This window comes from Mastomys coucha, unplaced genomic scaffold (assembly GCF_008632895.1).
Source record: "Mastomys coucha isolate ucsf_1 unplaced genomic scaffold, UCSF_Mcou_1 pScaffold12, whole genome shotgun sequence".
NCBI classification, from domain to species: Eukaryota; Metazoa; Chordata; class Mammalia; order Rodentia; family Muridae; genus Mastomys; species Mastomys coucha.
The window spans coordinates 27,830,013-27,839,749 of record NW_022196894.1 but is presented as its reverse complement, the minus strand read 5'-3'; the positions used below and the strand labels follow the sequence as shown (position 1 = coordinate 27,839,749).

The following is a 9,737-nucleotide window of genomic DNA, read 5'->3' as shown; positions in this document are numbered from 1 at the left end:
GGAGGAGGAGGAGGAGGAGGAGTTGGAGACGGCGAGCTGGTGGATATGGGTAGTTGCCTTGTGCCATGGCTTTCAGGGTGTCTGACTCTGGGCTGCTCCGTCACTGAACAGCTCTTCTCTGGTATCTAAGATGTCTCCCTTGCCTGAGCTGGTGGTCCTCCTCAGCCACCACTCACTGGATGGCCCCTCAGCACTGATAGCCTCACATCTGCGTCTTAGGCTCAGCACTTCTTTCACCCAATTAAGCCACGGCTTGTCTAAACTCTTCCCACCAGCTCCTGATGCCCACCTTCTCTTCTTGCAACCCCTATTCTCGAACCTTCCCATTCCCCATCCTCAGGCCAATGAGTGGCTCTCTTTCATCTTCTCTTTCTTCCTTCTCACTCCCTCAACCCCCCCTAGAATGTTGCCCAACCTCCTACTTGAGTTACAAGGCTGCAGAGTGGAAAGGCCAAGTGAGATGCACTGTGCCCCCCACCCCCACCCCAGCAGCTCATAGCCCAGGCTAGACAGAAGTACGTGGAAGGTACCTCCAAACTCGAAGAGGTCTGTGAGTGGATGTGCGTATTCTAGTTATGTTTCTGTTGTGATAAAACACTGAACAAACTAAGCCAGCCTGGGGGAGGAAAGTGTTTACTTGGCTAACGAGTCCACATCACAGTCTGTCATTGTGGGAACTCAGGGCAGGAAGGCAGGACCAGAAGTGGGAACAAGGAAGAACACTGTTGCTTTCAGGCTTATGTTCACCTGCCTTGCTAATGCCTTGCAGGACCACATCAATCACTAACCAATAAAAAGCCCCATTGCTGGGTGTAGTGGCAGACACCTTTGATCCCAGCACACGGGAGGCAGAAGCAAGTGGATGTCTGTGAGTTCAAGGCCAGCCTGGTTTACGTAAAGAGCTCCAGGCTAGTCAGAACCACACAATGAGACTGTTTCACCATAAATAATAACAACAACAATAAATAAATAATTAAAAGGCCCCTATTGGCTAACCTGATAAGAGTCATTTTCTCAACTGAGGTTCCCTATCCAGAGGCCCCTCACTTGTCCAAGTTGACAAAATTAACCAGCACAGGAGGCCCGTGGGTCCCTGGCGTTGAGGAAGCTACAGGCTGAGCTGAGTGGGAATTAAATACTGGAGACACACAAGCAGGGAGGACATTGTAGAACCGGCACTGGAGTCGGGAGAGCAGGGGTACAGGTCAAGGCTTGGAGCCCAGAGGAGCCTCTAGGCTGCCTGGACCTCTAGGGTAGGGTGTGACGGGGTGTGGGAACAGAAGCTGGGCCCTCTGCAAAGGCACTCTTCTGCTGAGCCATCTCTCCTGCCCACTGGAGGAATCTGTGCTGGTTAAGGATTCTGCAGGCAGTCCACACAGAGGCGGGACATGTTCCTGCTTATGCTTCAAGCAGTTGGCCCAGAACAGGAAGCTAGGGCAACAGTTTGAGCTAGGGCCTGGCTAGAGATGACAATCAACAGGGCAAGGGATGCTAAGGAAGTAGAACCAGAGGACTTCAGCAGCTTAACCGCACGCACACACATGCACAGGTGGGATTAAAAGGCCCAGTGGCATATCACAAAAGTGCAAATGAAGCCAGAATAGGTACTGTTTTACATCTATTCTATAGAAAGCTCATAGGGAGTGGTGTAACAGGGTCCAGACCTTAGCACAACTGAACCCATGTTGGAATATCATTCAGGCTGTAAAGCTCAGCACATAGATAATGCCACTAGCCAAAATGAAAACATAGACCTAACCCACCAACGTCCACAGTGCTAAGAAAGTCTCTAAATGTACTCACCTTGCTTTTCGGCTTCTGTAGCTCTACTCCTGGCTAACTGCTCTTGTTAACTGAAGTATGTCAAGCCAGAACACGGTTTTGTGCTTAAAAGCTCACCTTAAGAGAGGCTCAGGGCTACCCTGGCATCCTGAATACCCAGTGTGGTAGCCGGCCAGCTACTAAAGATTTCCTGTTGGCTTAACGTTCCCCCCCCCCCCCCCCCCCCAGTCTGAGCACTCTTTTCTGTGAATACCCTACCACAGGAATGTAGTGTTGTGCTGCTGGTAAACGGAGCCCTTCAAAAGTTACCAACAGGTTCCAGTAGAAGACGGGTCTGGGGAGGGGCCAAGTGGGCGAGCGTGGAGGGAGATGCAGAGGAAGAGTCTCAGGGGTTTCTCTTCCTCGTGACTGATGACACTGAGGTTGTGAACAGGGCACGGACAGGTTAGGCAAAGTGAGAGAGGGGCAAGATGCCTGCGTCCCACAAAAGCAGAGCTTCTCCTTCCTCTCCTCGATGCTCAAATGGATTAATTTGAAAGTGACAGGAAGTAGCCAGGAGTCTCACGGAAGAAGCCTATTCCCAGATCCACTCAGCTCCATTTCTAAAAATCATTTGGTTTAAGAGTAATTTGGGCCAGATAGTGGTGGCGCACGCCTTTAATCCCAGCACTTGGGAGGCAGAGGCAGGTGGATTTCTGAGTTCGAGGCCAGCCTGGTCTACAGAGTGAGTTCCAGGACAGCCAGGGCTACACAGAGAAACCCTGAATCAGAAAACAAAAAATAAAACAAAACAAACAAACAAACAAAAAGAGGAGTAATTTGGACCACATTTTCTTTCTCTCTTTTTTTTCTTTTTCAGAATAAGCAACTTTTTTTTTTTTTTTTTTAATTCACAATACAGTTAGTTCAATGAGGCCAAACACTTGCCCAGTAACCAACATTACAAGCCTCAGTAAAATCTATAGTGAGATCTCTTTCACGGCCATTCTGAAGCAATGGAGCTGTTATGAAATAAGAGTCCACACTTGCACTATTGATTATACGGAACCAATTTTACATTTTTTTCAGCTTGAATTTCTTAGTTAGATGAAACCATTTGCACTGCCCCAGCACCTCGTTGAAGCCCTCACAGAGCTTAATATTGCTCTGGTTCAGAGCACACTCCAGAAACTGTTTGATCTCTAGAGAACAAGGTCCGAAAGACTGCTGGCCCTGCGGCTGGGCTCCCTGAGGCTCCTGGTAAGTGATGTCAGGCTTGGCAGGCTCAGCATTACCACCCCCGATGAAGCCCCCAGTGATGGCATGACCCAGGGTGTGCCCCACCGCAGAGCCCACAGCCACACCGGTTGCAATGGTAGCCATCTGGGCCATCAGGCCTGGCTGCCGGGGTGCAGCAGCAAGTGAGCCAACCGCAGATGGTGCAGCTGTTGTGGAGGCTGAGCTGCAGGTGCTCTCCTGGGAGCAGCTGTCATCTGAGGGACCCGGCTGGCCGGAGGAGTCACCCGGGAAGTGAGGGTACAGCTTCCACGAGGCATCCTAACTGCCTGTAGTCTCAGTGTTCAGAGAAGACAGACTGCCAGAACACGCTTTCTAAGAGTGGACAGCTTCTGGGGACATAACAGCACAGAGAACATTAGAACATCTTTAGGACTGTCTATCCAAGGAATACCTGCCTGAGTTCCAAGAATGACCCAAGAAGTCATTTGCTCACCTCGGAAAGAAAGGAGAAAGGTAGCTAGCAGTTCTCTCAATTATGATATCTCAAAAGCATAACTCTAGGGCTGCCAGGACAGGCAGCTCAGAACATAAAAGTACTTTCTGGGTATAACCCATGGCCTGAATTTGATCCCCAGATCACATGTTAGGGGGAGATAGCTGTCCCCAAAAGTTGTCCACTGACCCTCACAAACCATTCCATAGCATGTGTATGCATACACACATCTATATTCACATTTGTGCACGTTTGAACACACACACAAAATAATAATGTGTATATTTTTTTAAAAAGTTAAAAGTATAATTCTGGATTACATTAGAACAAATTATGGTGTCTAGCCAAATGATTCTGGGGAGAGAGCACTGGTTAACAGCCAGCTTACAAGGTAAACTCTGTGAGCAGATGGCTCTCAGTGTATGGTCTGACACCCAGGGGTCTTGTGTCATGTCTCCCTGTGGGGTGGCCCAGCCTGATCCAACAGCTGATTTTTTTTTAAAGATTTATGTTAGTTTGAATTATGTATATGTATGTATATCTATATAGGAACATGTGCATATGTGTGCAGGTGCCCATGAAGGACAGAAAAAGAGAGTCAGATCTCCTGGAATTGGAGTTACAGGCCATCGTGAGTCACCTGAAATGGGCCCTAGGTCTTCTGGAAGAACAACACATGTTCTTAACCACTGAGCCACGTCGACAACCACCAAGAATTGAGTGATTTTGGGTTTGGGGTTTTATGTTTGTTTTTATGATTCTGTCTTAGAAATCAGGGCATCTGTCCCCTGCTTTCGGAACTTCTGACATTTATTAACGTATGACCTCTTGCTGGGCCTGTTTCTCCATCTATGCAACACAGAGGTGAGAGGAACCCCAGGATCATCTAGACTTTAAAAACAAAGCAAATATCAGGGACCGGAGCTGTGGCTCGGGGGATTTGCTTGCTTAGCACTGTTGGCCTCCCAGCACCAAAATACAAACCAGCCCCAAACGTTAGCCGAGCATAGTGATGTATCCTAATAGTCCTGACTACTCAGGGGGCTGAGGCAGGACGATCACTTGGCCCTGGAACTGAAGTCTCATTTGGGCAAAACAGGGAGAATCCATCGCAAAGAAAACAAAAATAAAACAAACCCCCAAAACCCCAAAGTCCAGTAAAAACTAAGCTGAGGCATCTGTGCTTCATCTTCTGAGATTCTGACTAAAATTACACTGGGAGGTGGCAAGGATGTCACCCTCAAAAATAAACAGCCAAGTATTCACTCCTCATGATTCTAATCCACAGCCAGGGTTGAGAACAAGATTTGTGCCAACAGTGCTGTTTGCATCTTAAGCCAGTGCTGCGAATGCTGGCTTCCCGGGGCCTACCCAGCATGACACAGTCTATGAACCTTGGATTGAATCAAGCCACAAACACCCCTCCCCTTGTCCTTGTAGAGTGCCTCCTGTTGTCACCTTGGATTCTGTCACAGGAGTCTTTTGACACTGAAGGTTGGTGACTTCCTGTCACCTGCTAGCCATCCATGGGACTCTGGGCAGACTGCTAAGCCTCCTAACCAACAATTCAGTACTTCCTCACAGCACATCAAGACAGACGTGTAGGGATAGGTTTCCAAAGAGTGATTGTTGTATTATTATTAATTATTGTTATTATTCAGCCCTTTAAGATGTTTTGGTCAATGATGGGCCACATACATAGATACATAGTTACATATCATAAGATAGTAACAGAGCTGAAAACTTTTCACCTTCTAGCAACACGGCAACTGTTCAAACATCAGAGGCCCTTACTCACCACTCTCTGAGGAGTCTACCGTAAACAGCTCAGCAGTCATAGAAGTATAGCATATGCAATTATGAACGGCATGCTATACCTATGAGTGAGTAACATACTGTCACGCCTGTTTACCGTTGTTCAGAGTATGTTCCTTCATGTATGAGAAACCTTTACAGAGATGCGGGCTGCCTGTCTAGCACGTGAGAGAACTTGGATGGTGTCCCTGAGACCCTAACAAAGGAAAAACAAAATGTTTACTGTACAGCCCCTTGCTTTAGACTTTGGCATCCAAATACATCTCATGTTGCCCACTCTGTTGATTGCATGAGACCATGTAATGGCTGACATGTACACATGAGCTGGTGTCAGAACAACCAAAACTCTGACAGAACCTCCTGCCACTATAAGAATGTGTTCCGGTGTGATACGACACGACTGTACTTCTAAGGAATCGGGTGTGTGTGTGGGGGGGGGACGTTGGGGGGTGGGGAGATAGGGTTGGATAAATGCTCGCCACTCACTCAGCCGTGGCTTTGTTCTACCTGCTCTGGTTGGCCTGTCTCCTGACAACGTGGAAACTGCTGTTTCTTTTTTGAGGTTGCATTCTTGGGCATAAGGGAAATGAGCTTTTCTAAATCTTCCTGTGCTAATAGAAGATGTTGGAGAATTGGACGGTGCTGTGAAAGAGTAGATAACCTAGCACTGCGTGAGTACCACTGTGAATCATTTCCCGGGTTTCAGCTTGCTTCTGGGGACACCTCTGGCCGCGACCCTGCAGATGTTAGTATCCTGGTCTCGGCACTCCCCCTTGTGGCCAATTAGCAGAACAGCTTTCCACTGTGGTGGCCGTGCCGCCTCTCCAGGGCGGCACAGCGGCAGTGTCAGGTCCTATCCGCGCCTACGCGCCCAGGAACGGAATTGGTAATTGGGCGTTCCGCCTGGTGTCAGTGAGTCTGGCACAAAGCTGATTCGTTGCGCCCCTCCCACGATGCCCATAGTTGCCGCTAGACAACGCTATGGTGTCAATCTGGTCAACAGTCATTATCTACCACTGGAGTCTGTGTTCATGAAGTTCTGCTTCAGGGTTCCAGGACCGTCAGGGCATTCTGGAAGAAGCGGGTTTTGTCTGCTTAGAATTATATTGGTCGTTCATCATGTTGTAAAATCATTTCCTCTTGACAATATATAGCCTGTATTTTGGAATATTTTGTTTTGTTTTGTTTTTTGTTTGTTTGTTTTTCAAGACAGGGTTTCTCTGTGTAGCCCTAGCTGTCCTGGTCTAGCCTCGAACTCAGAAATCTGCCTGCTTCTGCCTCCCAAGTGCTGGGATTAAAGGCATGTGCCACCCCTGCCCGGCTCTGTAGTTTGGAATCTTAATTTGAGTATAAGCAGAGAAGCTTTTCTTTTACATCTCTCTTTATGTATTGTAAGCAGCCACACCTTTCTTCAGGCCCTTTAAATGCCACCCTTCCCCTGCTCTCAAAGCGCATGGGCTAAAGCAGTGGCACTCAACCTTCCTAAGGCTGCGACTCTTTAATGCAGTCCTCTCATGTCGTGGCGACCGTACCCCCAACCATAAAATTATTTCACTGCTACTTCATAATTGTCATTTTGCTACTGTTATGAATCATAATGTAACTATCTGATTTCCAGGATAGTCTTACCGGATCCTTGAGAAAGCATCATTCATTTGACGCCCCTCCCCCGCAGGGGTCCCGACTGCAGGTTGAGAAACACTGCTGGAGACTTAGTCCTCAGCCCAGCAAAGTCAGGAGACGACAGAACCATCATAGGGCCAGCCTTCAAGGCAGGCACTGCCTGGGCGGGGCATCCCTGGAGGGAGATGTGTTTTCAGAGCTGTGAGACAGCTGGTGCAACATCTGCTCTGACACAAGAGCATCCCTCACCTGGAGGCCCAGCGTGAGGTGCTCTCTAAAGCCTTTGCTTTATGTGGTGGCTGCTGAAGGGTCTGACTAACCTGCTTCAGAGTGACAGGATGAGCCAGGGGCTTCTGTTTGATGACTCGTTGTGTGAGTAAGAAAACTTGACTAGTACAGATGTCTCTGCCTTGCCCAAGGGACCAGTGTTCCACCTGACATGTGCCCTTGATCGAGAGAGCCGTTCAGCTGGAAGAAGCATCTAAGTTTGATCCCATGTAGAAAGCCAGATGGCGATAAGCACAGGCAATCCCAGGACTCCTACAGTGAAGTGGGAGGCAGAGAGAGATCTAGTCAGAACCTGAAAAGTGGCAGAAACAAGATCGAGCTGTGGTAACTGACCCTGAAAGCTTGTCCCCTGACCTCTACACCCATGCTGGGGCATGTGCATATCCGCACACAAAAGAACATTTCAAATACTAGTAAAAGTCAGACAGACAGACAGACAGACAGACAGACAGTTGGGAGGGAGGGAAGGAAGGAAGGAAGAAAGGAAGGAAGGGAAGAAGGAAGGAAGGACAGATGGAAGGGAGCCTTTCAGAGCTTTTCCTAGTTGGAACACACCTCCACCAGGAGAGTTCGGCATGCTCTAGCTCCCTAGGATTCTAAGCAACCTCCTGTACCTGGCTGAACTGAGTGTCAGGACCACTGTCTGCTCCCTCCCCTACCCCTCCCCAACAGAAGCAGTCTCTCTTCGACTCTCCATCCTGAGCCTTCTTTGGAGCCATCAAACACCCTGTCAAGAACCTCCCAGGCCAGTCCTGCGGGACACTCTCTGAGAGCCAGTGTCCAGTGGGGACAGCTCTGTCCCCTGCCAGCTTCCCTTGCACTGTGCAGCTGATCAATTCTCATAACCGGAGCTCTGCTCTGCCTTAGAGAATCTTGACTCTCAGAGGGTTTGGGGTACTCCTGGATTCCTGCCTAGAGGCCAGTTAAAGCCTCTGCTTACAGGGTGGGGTCCTTCCTGCTCCTGCAGAACCTGAGAATTTCCCCTCACTCAGGGGCCAAGTGGTCTCATGGGCCTGCGGCATCCATCCAGGTTCTCAGCTGCTTTCTTGTCTGGGAGTCTAAGGGCTTTTGTGAGGATGCAGATGTTAGCACCCCACTGACATCCTTTGTGCCAGAACTCACGGTGGTTCTGGCCCCAGCCTTGCTTACTAATAGCTACCCTGAGCTGTCACCCACAAGAGCACCATGAGGGTCACTAGACACACTCAGCCTCCAGATCACACTAACAACTGCCCAACCTCTAGCCTCTCTCCAGGCAGTAGCCACTCCCCCATCACCATCCATTTGGCTTGCTGCAGCCTTCCCACCACACCCGTGACCGAGATTTGCACTGCAACCGTGACCTCAAACCCCAGCTCTCTTATCATCCGTTGCCCCAAGACCTTGGGACCTTCACGACCATGACATCATCACGGAGTCTGAGCTCTGGTGGAATGTGCCACCCCTCGCCTGGACTTCTGGTCTCTCTCTAGCAGGAGAACACAGCTACCCTGTATGGTTCCATTCATGCATCAGGGAATCCCCATTAACTTTCTGTCCCGAGGCCTTTGCAGCAACCTCTCCTTCTCCCCTGTGTAAAACTTCCCACAATAAACCTCCCGTATGCTACTGCACAGTGAACCCTTGGAAGTCAGTTTGATTGGCTGCTCATTCTTCACTTCCCCCACTCCCAGGACTCTGATACAAGTCACAATGACTATGCCTGCTGGCATAGATTCTTAAACCTGGAATTGGAGCACACCATTATTTGGTTGTCACCAGGTATGTACATCAGCTATGGCATGCAGAGGCCTGCTCCCTGCACTTTGAGGTTCAAATGGTTGCAGAGGAAGGAGTCAATCCCCCCTACCCAAAGACCCCCCCCCACACACACACACAAGGAACAGCGCACAATTTTTTTGTTATGGTTTAAATCTGTCCTCAACACACCTGCATCTTGATGCTTGATCTCCAGCTTGTGGTGCTATCTTGAATGTTGAGGAGCCTTTAGGAAAAACGAGGCTTAGCCAGGCAGTGGTGCACGCCTTTAATCCCAGCACTTAGGAAGCAGAGGCAGGCGGATCTCTGAGTTCAAAGTCAGCCTGGTCTACAGGGGGAGTTCTAGGACAGTAGGGGATACAAAGAGACATTCTGTCTCAACAAACAAACAAACAAAAGAGGAGGAGGAGAAGGCAGAGGAGGAGGCGGGCTGGTCTTTAGAGGGTGGGATGGAAGCAGGTCTTCAGGACTAAACCTCTGAAAGTTATACCTGCTTCTCGCTGTGGTCTGTTTTCTCTGTCCCCCAGCCTGCCACCGCATGAACAAGCAGCTGCCACAGATCAAGCCCCTGCTCTGCCTTCCCCGCCATGACGGGTATGACCCTGACTGTTGGAAATCCTTTACCATGATTATGCTGTCTTCCCTCAGTTGTTCTGGTCAGTCAGGAGTGTCTCAGTGATGAGAAAAGAAACAGAAGCACACCTAAAGCCAGCGCGCCACACTCCTCCTCCCACCTACAACGGGAAACGGGGCGGGGGGG

General features: G+C 49.4%; 1 pseudogene; it reads right to left on the bottom strand.

The window, feature by feature from the left end:
- Positions 1 to 2,835: 2,835 nt before the first annotated feature.
- On the bottom strand, positions 2,836 to 3,317 carry LOC116086263 (annotated as a pseudogene).
- Positions 3,318 to 9,737: the final 6,420 nt, after the last annotated feature.